The sequence below is a fragment of the Chiloscyllium punctatum genome, chromosome 30 (genome assembly GCF_047496795.1).
Source record: "Chiloscyllium punctatum isolate Juve2018m chromosome 30, sChiPun1.3, whole genome shotgun sequence".
Classification (NCBI taxonomy): Eukaryota; Metazoa; Chordata; class Chondrichthyes; order Orectolobiformes; family Hemiscylliidae; genus Chiloscyllium; species Chiloscyllium punctatum.
In genome coordinates, this window is record NC_092768.1 from 21,206,054 (window position 1) to 21,217,105 (window position 11,052).

General features: G+C 46.9%; 1 pseudogene; it reads left to right on the forward strand.

Annotated features, from left to right (window-relative positions):
* Positions 1-741: 741 nt before the first annotated feature.
* LOC140455009 (zinc-binding protein A33-like) lies at positions 742-8,931 on the forward strand (annotated as a pseudogene).
* The last annotated feature ends 2,121 nt before the right edge of the window (positions 8,932-11,052 follow it).

Genomic DNA, 11,052 nt, shown 5'->3' on the forward strand with positions numbered 1-11,052 from the left:
CCCTCCATCACTGACATCCAGTAGCAGTAGTGTGTAATATTTACAAGATGAACTGCAAAATTCACCAAAGTCCCTCAGACAGACCTATCAAACCCACAACCACTTCCATATAGAAAGACAAAGGCAGCAGATACATGGGAACACCATCACCTGCTAGTTCCCCTCCAAGCCACTCACCGTCCTGTATTACCATTCCTTCACTGTTGCTTAGTTAGAATCCCAAAACTCACACCCTGATGGCATTCTGAGTCTTCCTACAGCAAATGGACTGCAATGGTCCAAGAAGGCAGTTCACCATCACCTTCTCAAGGGGCAACTCAGGACTGCCAACAAATACTGCACATTCAACAATGCCCATGTCCCACAAGTGAATTAACAAAGTTGTCACTCAGAGGTGGAAGCATTTAAAGGGGAACAGCAGCATTTCTCTTACTTACAGGGTTACAATGTAATCTCTTCCCCTCCTCCTTCCACCACTCCCACTGTCAAAACTCTATGGACTTTCACCCTGAGCACTTTTGTTCCAATCTTCTCCTTCAGTCCCTTCACTCTGTTTCTCCCGACCACTGCTCCACATTTCACTTTGATATGGAACAATGGATGGGAAATTGATTAATGTACAATAATAACTTCTCAAGTCTTCCGTCGAATTTCACCAGGAACATTTGAACTGAATGTGTTCATAAAAGCAATCACATTGAAACTGAAAGCGGTTTGACTCAGGAAGTGCTGAGGGTGAAAATGGATTCCACACAGCAGGTCCAGAGTTTGACCAAGGAGGTAATTTGTCCCATTTGTCTGAAATTATTAACTGATCTGGCTCCACTGGATTGTGAACACAACTTTTGCCGCTCCTGTATCACCCAGAGTTGGAAAAAGCAAGAGATAAACTCCTGCCCGGAATGTAGACAGGAGTTTCCAGAAAGAAACCTCAGAGGCAGCAGGGCCTTAGCGAATCTGACCGAGAAAGCTCGAACATTAAATCTGAATCCACAAGAGAAGGAAAGTAACCATCACTGTGAGGAACATCAGGAAGGACTGAAGCTGTTTTGTGAAACTGACGAAAAAATGATTTGTAGAGATTCCTGGGAACACAGGGAGCACTGCTTCATCCTGGTTAAAGAGGCTGTTGGAATCTACAAGGTAAAAGGAAACAGATTCCATCCCCTGATTATTTCATCTCATTTTCATGGTCAAACACTTTTATTTTCTGATTTTCTTCCCCCAAATCCCAGGATCGAGTGAAATCTTCTTTGAAATCTCTCACCGGGAAGAAAGCGGCGGCTCTAGAAATGGAGCAGCAGCAGAAACAGAAGATTTCACAAATTCAGGTAAAATCTCCCAGAGCTGATTTTCAAAATTTGATTTGCTCATTTGTTTTTTTTTGCAGAAACATATTGTATTTATATTTCCCCTAACAGGAGGAATCCTGCAGCCTGCAGACCCACATCAAATCTGAGTTCACTAAAATGCACCAGATGCTGACTGAGAAAGAGCAGAGTTTACTCCGAGATCTCAGGGAACAAGAGGAAAACATTCTCAAACCAATGGACCGAAATCTCTGTAAAATTCAAGATAATTTAAATTCTCTTCAGGAGAAACTCTCAAAGTTGGAGAAACAGTTGGAACGAGAAGACAGAGTGGTATTTCTGAAGGTGAGGGATTATATTTCAGATTGGTTCAGTGAAAGTGACTGTGAACAGTCCCAACATGATGCAGTCACCCATCCTCCTTCATTCCCCCATCACTATCTCCCTCTGCTCCTTTCTCCCTCATGGTTTTCCCTACTTTTCTGTTCATACGTTTGTGTCAATCGTACTGTGTGACAGTGGATTCCATATTCCCATCACTTTCTTGATAACAATCTTTCTCCTGAACTCCCCATTGGATTTATTTGTAATTAGATTATGTTCATATAGTCCAGGTGTCAGGTTCTTGAGAAATTGAAACGTGTTGACTAAATCTATGGGATCAATCCCTTTCATAATTACAAACTTTCAATTCAGATGTTTCCTTCAGTAAAATACATTAATGTTTCCTTCAATCCTTTGCAGTTATTTGAATTTTTTGACATTCTCCTGCTCTTCAATATCCTTTGTGTTCCATCCTCTTTCTATTCCATGTCTGCAATAATCAGAATTGACAATGCTCAGCAGGTTGTAACAATGTGAGTGCAATTGCTGCTTTTTCGATATAAACAGTCAGTCTCTGTCAACTCAGATTGGTGTTCTGTTTGTTTCAGGAGAAGGCATCTCGGGAGAGGAGGTAGGACATGTACTTGACTGAAACTCAGTAAAATTATTCAGGGAAGTGTTTGTGATGAATTTACAACAATTATTTTGTTTTGTTTGCAGGATTAGTGATAATAGTAATGAGCTCTCACTCACAGATGGTGCCCTGTCTACTGAAAATTTCAACATTGTTTTACCATTTCCCGTGTGGAACGAAATGCTGGAAACTATTAAACCTGGTAAAACTCAGATCAGTTCCTTTGTCCTGATTCTTATTTTAAAATTTGGATTGTTATGTGTATAAATATTAATGACAGTATAATTAATGCTCAGTTATAAAGAAAGCTGGATAATAATGGCTTTCACTGTCATTGACATCGACACAGTATTGGAGCTCTCCAAAAACTGAAGTCAACAGGAATTGGGGAAAACTCTCCACTGGTTGGAGTGAAACTGAGCACAAGGGAAGATGGCTGTGATTGTTCAAGGTCAATCATCTCAGCTCAAGGGCATTTCTGTAGGAATTCTCAGGGGAGTGTTTTTGCCAGAAATCTTCAGCTGCTTTCCCCCTATATTGGGGAGGGGGAGGAGGCGGAGATATTCTCTAATAATAGGACAATATTCTGCCCTATTTGAGAAAGAAACCGACACCACAGTGAACCTGCACAGTTACTGCCTCTGTTATTTGAATTCATGTATCGCTGGACATCGGAGCGTGTCTGGGAAAATTAACAAACAGCGAAATTCACAACTGATCTTGGTGGAACTGTTTGGGCAATAAGGGGTACGTCGGCTTCCAAGAGATCAATTGTGTTAGGAGACTCTCTAGTCCGAGGTACAGACAGATGTTTATGTGGCCAGCAGCGAAACATCAGGATGGTGTGTTGCTTCCTTGCCAGGATCAAGAATGTCTCCGAGAGGCTGCAGAATGTTCTCAAGGGGGAGAGGGGCCAGAAAGAGGTCATTGTCCACATTGGAACCAACGTCATAGGAAGGGAAAATGTTGAGATTCTGAAGGGAGATTACAGAGAGTTAGGCAGGTATTTAAAAAGGAGGTCCTCGAGAATGGTAATGTCTGGATTACGCCCAGTGCTACGAGCTAGTGAGGGCAGGATTTTTGTGTTTTGTGTCTCCTTTTCTTCTCTCTCCCTTTCTTCTCTCTCTTTGCTCAGCTCAGAACCTTCGCTCTTTTTCCTCTCTCTCTCTTTTTCCACTCTCTCTCTTTTCTCTCTTTCCTCTCAGTCTCTTTTATTTTATCTTCTAACTCCATTTTCCTCAATTCTAATGTAAGATTTTCTACCTCAACTACACTTGTCTGTTTCTCTGACACACCTAAGTGTTTGAATAACTCCCTTACAATTTCAGCTTGACTTTTGTCATAACTTATTTGTTAATTCTAAAAGTATGGCCTTTTTCTTTCCTTCTAAACTTTCTTGACAAATTTGAGAATCACTTTCAAATCCCAGAACATCTTTTGCAATTTGAAGAGCCATTTCTCTAACTTTTAAATTAAATAACCACAAGTCAACGAAATTAAAAAGATTGTCTCACCTATGTTTTATTAAAGATCTGGGATAATAACCTGCAAGTGTTTAAATCTACTGGGCATTACCGTACCCCAAATCTATTCAAATCTGTCTAAACCTATTTAAACCACGAATACGGGACACAAACTGTTCAAATCCTGGTAACGAGCCCCCAAACTGTTACAACACAGGATAAACCCCTCTGCTAATTAAACCAGCAACATAGAAAAGATTCACCTTGTGTCCTAACACTTGGTTAAGACTTGGTAGATATCTGGTGAACTCTCTATCCCGATTCCATTGCCTTCCCCTTTGTGGGGCCTGGGGTTAGAGTGTCCAGAATTGACCAACTCGACATTTCCAGGGTGTACGTCTCCCATGTTCTGAAGGTCTCCATGTGACAGAGAATGCTCTCTGATCACAACCTGGTGTTGGGGAGAGGTTGTTCCGGTCAGCATCAGGGTGAGGTCGGCGTACTGGCCCTTTAACAACCTGCTTCTGGAAGATGAGCAGCTCTGGGGGTTATTTTGTCACTTCTGGGCCGGCTGGAGGAGGAGTGGAGGGGTTGGGGTTGGGGTTGTGCTTCCTTTCCTTGAGGCTATAGTGGGATGGGTAAGGCTCATGCCCGTCTCTCTGTCAGCAGTTTGTATGAGGGTCAGTGAGGAAGAGGCAGAAATCCAGGATCGAGGGGTTGCAGAAGGAGCTGCTCAACCTGGAGTCACATCTCAGTCAGCCCGATGTGGACCCGGCCCTGTGAGGGGGGGTGTATGAAGAGAAGAAGGCCGCGGTCCGGGATCTGCAGCTCATTGGGCCCCGGAGTGTGTACATGAGATCACGGATCCAGTTCCTTCAGGATCCTGACCCGGGGCTCCTCCGTCTTGTACTCACTGGGAAAAGGGCCTGGGATCCACCAGCAGCTCTTTGTGCCAATGACAGATCCCTCATCTTGGATCTGGAGGGAATCAGGGCCCAAGTGAAGGCCTATTACCGGGCTCTCTCTCCGGATCCGTCCAGTGAGGAAGCTCGCAGAGTTCTGTGGGAAGATCTGTGGCAGGTCAGCCCCGAGGGCGCCGAGATGCTCAATGCCCCTCTGAGTTTGGAGCTGACCCGTGCACTCGACCGTCTTTCCATGGGGTTCCTTCGGGCATTCTGGGATATCCTGGAGGAATGTATCACAACTGGAGAGATGTCCCTTTCTTCATGCAGGGCTGTCATCACTCTGTTGCCTAAGAAGGGGATCTCTGTTTGTTAAAGAATTGGTGCCCGGTCTCCCTCCTCAGCACAAACTACAAAATCTTTACCAGGGCACATTCGACTCCCCTTGGCACCTCAGGAGTATGTCAGCTTTCGGGTTTGGGACACATTTAGTCGCCGGGATCTGAGTTCTGTACGCCGCCGCGGAGTGCCCAGTGAAGGTTAACCGGTCCCTGACGGTGCCCCTACGCTGTGGGAGAGGAGTGTCTCAGGGCTGGCCCCTCTCCACCCAGCTTTATTCTCTTGTGTGGAGCCATTCCTGTGCCTCTTGTGTGAGCACCTTTCGGGTTTGGCTCTGCGTGGGCCGGGGCTGGAGGGGATTTTTCCAGCTTACACTGACACCGTGTTCCTGATGGTCACAGACCCAGCTGATATGTGGAGGATGTGCGTGTGTCAGCTGGTGCAGGTTCATAGTTCCTTAAAAGTGGAATCGCAGGTGGACAGGGTAATGAAAAAGACGAAAGTGAGGACTGCAGATGCTGGAGATCAGAGTCAAGATTAGAGTGGTGCTGGAAAAGCACAGCAAGTCATGCAGCATCCCAGGAGCTGGACAATCATCATTTCGGGCAAAAGCCCTTGAAGAAGGCATTTGGAATGCTTGCCTTTACTGCTCAGTGCCTTGAGTAAAGGAGTTAGAATGTCATGTTGTGGCTGTACAGGACATTGATTCGGTCACTTTTGGATTACTGCATTCAATGGACTCCCTGCTATAGGAAAGGCATTGTGGGACTTGAAAGGGTTCATACAATGTTGACAAGAACGTTGCCTGCTTTGGGGCGTTTGAACTATAAGGAGAGACTGAATCAGCTGGGGCTATTTTCCCTGGAGCGTCAGAGGATGAGGGGTGGCCTTTTTCAGTTTCATAAAATCATGAGGAACATGGATAGGGTAAACAAACAAGGCTTTCTCTCAGATAGGGGAGTCCAAAACTAGAGGGCATTAGTTTAAGGTGAGGGTGTAAAGGTTTAAAAGGGATTTAAGGGTCAACATTTTCACGTACCCTGCCCCCTGTGTATGGAATGAGCTGCCCAGATGAAGTGGCGGAGGCTGGTACAATTACAACATTCAAAAGGCATTGAAATGGGTAGATGAGTAGGAAGGGTTTGGAGGGATATGGGCCAAGTGCTGGCAAATGGAATCAGATTCATTGAGGATGTCTGATCAGCAGATGTTTGTTTCTGTGCTGTACAACTCTATGACTCTAAATTCTTCAGTTTGTTTATTATTTCTGTTTCCAGAGAGGAAAGGAATTTATGAATGTGAAAGTGAGTTCAACACTTATTTTTGAACTCACAGGAAGGAAAGAAACTCAAAAGCTGACAACTCAAAACAATGTCCGTGTGAAATCCCATGTGAGCATTGTACATCAGAAACAGGGGCAGGAGTGACCCCGAGACTTGCCCTGTCATTCATAAAGATGGCGGCTGATCTGATTGTGACCTTAACTCCATTTTCCTGCCTGACTCCCACAACCTTCAACTCCCTCATTGATCAAAAACCTGTTTAACTCAGCTTCCAATACATTCAATGAACTGGGCTCCACTGCTCTCGAGCGGGGAGAGAATTCTAAAGATAAATGATCTGAAGACACAAAATCCATGTTACTTGGTAGGGCCCTTACTTTGAAACTCTGTCCCTGGTTCCAGGTTCCCCCACGATGGGAAACAGCCTCTCAATGTCTACTCTGTCAACACCTTCACCATCTTATACATTTCAATAAGAACCTCCAATGAGTACAGCCCCAGCCTGAAACCTTCCATCACAAGGGAACTGCTTCATCCCAGGAACCCACCGAGTGAACATTCTCTGACCTGTCCCCACTGTTTCAATAAAGCTCTTTCCCAATGGCCCCGACTTCAGTCTACCCAGTACCAGCTGAATTCCTTTCCATGACATTGGATTTCAGGAGATTTAATTGGTATTTTGAGAACAGATTCTGCATTTCCATTTTCAATTTTGTGGGAACACATTTCACTCCCCCATGATATTGGAAAATAATGAATGATAGTGGGGACTCCCACAAACAGGAGCTTGTTCTCACTGAGGCAGCTGGAGCTATAATCCATTGTCATAGAGTCATAGAGTGATGGAGATGTACAGCATGGAAACAGACCCTTCAGTCCAACCTGTCCATGCTCTCAGATATCCCAACCCAATCTAGTCCCACCTGCCAGCACCCGGCCCACATCCCTCCAAACCCTTCCTATTCATATACCCATCCAAATGCCTCTTAAATGTTGCAATTGTACCAGCCTCCACCACATCCTCTGGTAGCTCATTCCACACATTGGGTGTAAACTCAGAGAAAAAGCTTGAATAAAGCTTGAAGAAACATCCCCCTCCCCCACCCATATACATGTCCCCCTCTCCCCTCACCCCTGCACAATTCCGCCTCTCCCCCTCTCCCGCATACATCCACCTCTCCCCAAAGCACACACTTCACCCTCTCCCCCCCATGCACACGTCCCCCACTTCTCCCCACGCACACCTCCCCCTCTCCCCAAAGCACACACTTCACCCTCTCCCCCCCATGCACACGTCCCCCACTTCTCCCCACGCACACCTCCCCCTCTCCCTCACACACTCCTCCCCTCTCCCTCGCACACTTCCCACTCTCCCCCCACGCACCCCTCCCCCTCTCCCCCCACGCACCCCTCCCCCTCTCCCCCACGGATAGACATCCTGCTCCCCTCCACGCACAAATATCCCCCTCCCCCGTATACATACATCCACCTCTCCCCTCTCCCCACCGTGCACACTGAGCCCTCTCCCCCCCACCCACACCTACCCTCTCTCCACCCCGCACCTCCCCGTCTCCCCCCCGCACACATCCCGCTCCCCTTATCCCCTCTTCTGCACATATCTCCCCCTCCCCTCTCCCCACACACATTCCCCTCTCCCCCACATACGTTCCCCTTTCCCCTCCCCTCCCCAACACACATTCCCCTCTCCCCACTCCCCACTCTCCCCAGCACGTATCCTCCTCTCCCCCCTCTCCTAAACATATCCCACCTCCCCCCGCACACATCTCGCTTTCCCCTCTCCCCACACACATTCCCCTCTCCCCACTCTCCCCAGCACACATGCCACACTCTCCCCCCCACCCTCCACACACATCCCCCTCCCACAACCCATACCCAGGGACTCTCTCTAATTCTCTGTGTTTCTCTCCCAGTCTCAGTGACCCTGGATGTGGAAACAGCGAATCCCTGCCTCGAGGTGTCTAAGGATCTGAAGAGTTTGAGACTGACTGGGGCCCAGAGAGGTCATGCTGACACCGAGAAGAGGTTTCCAGTCTGTCTCTGTGCCCTGGGATCAGAGGGATTCACATCCGGGAGACATTAATGGGAGGTGGAGGTGGTGGGGAATCGGGGCTGGAATCTGGGAGTAGCCTCAGTGTTTGTGGAGAGGAAGAGATGGGTCAGTCCGATTCCGAAGAATGGATTCTGGACCATGGAACGGGATGAGGATCAGTTTTATATAAACTCCTCTCCTCAATTCCCTCTCCCTGTCGGTCTGATCCGCAGGAAGGTGGGAGTTTATCTCAGTTATGAATCTGGGACAGGGAGTAAATGAAGGAAGGAGAGACACAAGATATTTAATTTACTTTTTATTTTCACCATCTGACATTTATATTTGTATCTGATTTATTGACAGATTGGTTGTGATGTTACAAAGTATAATCTCAGAATTCAATAACACATTCAGTAACATCCTGTTGTCAATGGGAGGTTTCTGACCCCAATCCCTGCCCCCGACCCTAAACCCGGGGGTCATTGTGACGTCAGGGAGGCCCCGCCCCTTTAACAGCTGACACCAAGTTCCATCTCCACACCTTCACTGGGAATAAATTCACTGGGAAACTTTATCCTTTCTTCACGGTTTGGGGTTTAAACAAATTTCTGAGAATCAGCTGTTAAAGGGGCGGGGCCTCCCTGACGTCACAATGACCCCCGGGTTTAGGGTCGGGGACAGGGATTGGGGTCAGAAACCTCCCATTGACAACAGGATGTTACTGAATGTGTTATTGAATTCTGAGATTATACTTTGTAACATCACAACCAATCTGTCAATAAATCAGATACAAATATAAATGTCAGATGGTGAAAATAAAAAGTAAATTAAATATCTTGTGTCTCCCCTTTCTTCATTTACTCCCTGCTTCAGTCCCATCCTCCATCTCTTCACCTGTTTCCCAGTCTGGAGCTGGGATTTCTCTGTTTCCATTTCTCACTCTGCACCCGGAACATGAAATCCTGAAGGAGAAATCCAAACACTGAAGGGTGACAATCCTGCATTTACATAGCATCCTCTATCTTTGTATCTTTGGGGAGGGGAATTACACACAATCCACTCTCTCCCAGGATATGCTGTATCCCCGATGTTTAACTGTCCCTTAACTCTGGTTCTCTGTGCACAGATGCTGTCTGACTTGCTGAAGATTTGCAGCATTTTCAATGTCCACAGGATTTGGATGTGTGTCTCTGCCATCTGCTGGATGTAATTGTTATTGAATGATATTGGCCGCAGTACCTGCTCCTGCCAGGCGAAGGCGGTCCTGTACCTTGTTTCTGAAAAGGCTCAGAGACCAAAGCTATGGCCTGTGCTCGAGCCAGCCCCACAGGCCAGGTGGAGGGGGGTGGGGTGGGTCATGAATCCAGTCAGGGTGACTGTGAAGAAGGTGGAGGAAGGATCAGCATTTAACAGACCTTCTTCCTGAAGAGAATCCTCCTGGATTGCTGTGGGTTCCAAGCAGCAGATATTTTCTATCTGCAGGATTTCTCAAGTGGGGGCTACTTCGACATGACCTTCAGGAGTGTGAAGCAATGGGAGTGTCTCCTGAAGGTATTTGAGGAGAAAGGAGGTGAGGGCCCCCACTCCGTGCTGCCTGTGGCTCCATTGTTCGTTCTCCCTGTACAGAAGAGCCGTGTCTCGTTCACCCTCCCCACCTTATCCCTGTAATCTCCTGTCTCACAACACTCCGAGGTGTTGGAGCCCAATTCCTGGCTGACACTTTTCATCCTCCCGACCCAGCTTTCCTCCTTTAAGACAATCCTGTGTCTTGACCATGTGTTTGGCTCATCTGTCCAAACATCTCTGTCTGTGGCCTCATAATCCAAAGGGACAGGTTCACGATCTGGGGACATGGGGTTGAACCAGGGCAGCTGGTGAAATGTGAACAAGAATCTGGAATCAATGGCCCCTATTTTGATGTAGGTCAGTGAGTGACAGAGGGATAGGGGCTCAGTCCGAGTTCATATGTGGGTGATACTGGTTTTGGATGACGTGAAGCTGACGCAGAGTAGAGGGTGACATGTGCCTCTCCAGTCAGAGGCTCAGAATAACAGTGAGATGTCACAATGATGTGTTGCCTCCCTGGAGCCAGGATCAAGGATACCTCAGAGAGGGTGCAGAATATTCTCACAGGGGAGTGGGACCAGCAGGAGGTCATTGTACACATTGGAACTAATGACATAGGAAGGGAAAAGGATGAGATTCTAAAGGGAGAATATCGGAAATTAGGCAGGAATTTAAAAAGTAGGTCCTCGAGGGCAGGAATGTCTGGATTACTCCCGGTGCTACGAGCTAGTGAGGGCAGGAATAGAAGGATGGAGCAGATGAATGTGTGGCTGAGGAGATGGTGCAGGGGAGAAGGATTCACATTTTTGGATCATTGGGATCTCTTCTGGGGTTGAAGTGACCTGTACAGGAAGGACGGATTGAACCTGAATTGGAAAGGGACGAATATAACAGCTGGGAGATTTGTTGGAGCTGCTCGGGGGGTATTACAACTAGTGAGGGGAGGGGACCCAGGGAGATAGTTAGGAGAGAGATACATCTGAATGGTACAGTTGGGAAAAGGAACAATAAAACAGTCAGAGCAGGCAGGAAAAAAGCAGAGAACAAGGAAGGACAGATAAATGAAACTGCATTTATTTCAATGTAAGAGACCGAACATTGAAGGCAGATGAACTCAGAGCATGGTTAGGAACATGGGATTGGGATATCATAACAATTACAGAAACATGGCTCAGGGGTGG